Here is a 2,008-nt window from a genome sequence, read left to right on the forward strand (position 1 = left end):
CTCGACAGGGCACGGTTGGACTGGCTCCGCAGGTGGGAACAGCTCCGCAGGTGAGACCAGCTCCGCAGGTGGGAACAGCTCCGCAGGTTTTAATGGCTCCGCAGGTTGAGGAAACTTTTCATAAATACCATCGCCACCCCCTGAACTGCAAATAAACAAAACAAAAACAAAAATAAGCATCTGCAATATAAATAGAATGCTTTAAAGTTAGTTTTTTTTTCTACTATATTTTTATCGAACAAACCCAATCGTAAATGTCGTTACCCATAAGATAATGTTAACTGAAAATGAAGTTTTGTAGGCCTGTTTTGTGTGTAACAAAATATTAAAAAAATAAACATTCCCCTTTAGACCTAGCGAACCCCTACAGATGAAGTAGAGTTCATCTTTCTTGACCTCGGAAAATGAAGGTTTGGGTGAGGTCAGCATAGAGAGACATTGAGATATATAGAGGGAGAGAGAGAGGGGTGGAGAAGGAGGTAAGGAGAGGAAGGCGGACAAAATGTGTACGAGCAGTTTTACTTCCTGTTCGGAGAATGAGAGAGATAGAAGAGAAAGAAGGAGTGAGGGAGAGTAGAGAGAAAGAGAGAGGAAGAGAGAGAGAGAGAGCGAGAGAGAGAGAGAGAGCGAGCAAGCAAGAGAGCGACAGAGAGAGAGAGGGAGATAGTAGAGAGTGAGAGAGAGAGAGGGGGGAGAGAGCGAGAGAGCGTGAGAGAGAGCGAGCAAGAGAGCGAGAAAGAGGGGGAGAGAGGGAGATAGAAGAGTAGAGAGAGAGCGAGAGAGAGAGAGCGAGCAATCAAGAGAGCGACAGAGAGAGAGAGAGAGTAGAGAGAGGGAGAGAGTAGAGAGAGGGAGCAAGAGAGCGTGATAGAGGGGGAGAGAGGGGAAGAGAGAGAGAGAGAGTGGGGGGGGGGGGGGGGAGCGAGGTAAAAGGGGAAGAGAGGAAGGAGGATGGAGAAACAATTAAAGCGAGACTTGTGTCCTTGACATTTGTCACTTATTTACAACCGATGAGAAGCTGTACCGCGGAAGAATACATACCCAAACGTCTCGACTGGATATGGAGTTTTCAATTCTGTCACATCTGCCAGTGATGGAACAATAAATTAGACGGTGTCTATAAGTATATCTGTACACAGTAGCGTCACAAGGCCGGGGGGGGGGCGTGCTTACTGAGTGACGCCATTTATGGGGTAACATCAAATTAAAAAATAAAATCGTAATCTTTATAGTTTTTTTAACGGGCTTAAGTAATAAAACACTAGAGGGAGAGGGGTGATACCAATCTAAAAATTCAGAATTGTAATGTTTATAGTCAAAACAATTTTTATCCAGTTTAAATGATACAATATTAGAGGAAGAGGGATGACACCAATCTAAAAATTCAGATTTATAATGTTTATAGTCAAAACAATTTTTATCCAGTTCAACTAATAATATAGTAGAGGGAGAGTGATGATATTAAACTGAAAATTTAAAAATTGTTTTTTTAACGGGGTGAGGTGTGTGTGTGTGTGTGTGTGGGGGGGGTGACACCCTCAGTAACCGCACAGGGTGACACACGATCTAGTGACGCCATTGTCTATACATACAATATGTATACATAAAACACCTAAGCAGAGGCGAAGCGACCCTTCAATTTGGCGCCCCCTCGGGAGCAAATTTTCCATTTGCAACCCCCTCAAACTTTCGATTTGCACCCGCCCCCCTCAAACAATATATAATGCAAGAATGCAGCTAAAATGACATTTTAATTTGTTTTTACAACCCATTTTGGCGCCCCCAAAGGTCGGCGCCCGGGGACATATGTACCCTCCTGCCCCCCTTCCCCCCCCATCGCTACGCCTCTGCACCTTAGACCTATGCATAAACAAAAAATACAAATATAAAGTATTTACCCAACTGTCTGGCTTGAATTTCAGGCGCAGAAGACTGTCTACGTACGCCAGAAACTTTAGTGGGACTCGCCAACGTCAGCCTAGACAACCCACGACCCAGCTGTTGGACG

Source organism: Physella acuta, unplaced genomic scaffold, assembly GCF_028476545.2.
Source record: "Physella acuta isolate Inbredline_101_S28 unplaced genomic scaffold, ASM2847654v3 ptg000945l, whole genome shotgun sequence".
NCBI classification, from domain to species: domain Eukaryota; kingdom Metazoa; phylum Mollusca; class Gastropoda; family Physidae; genus Physella; species Physella acuta.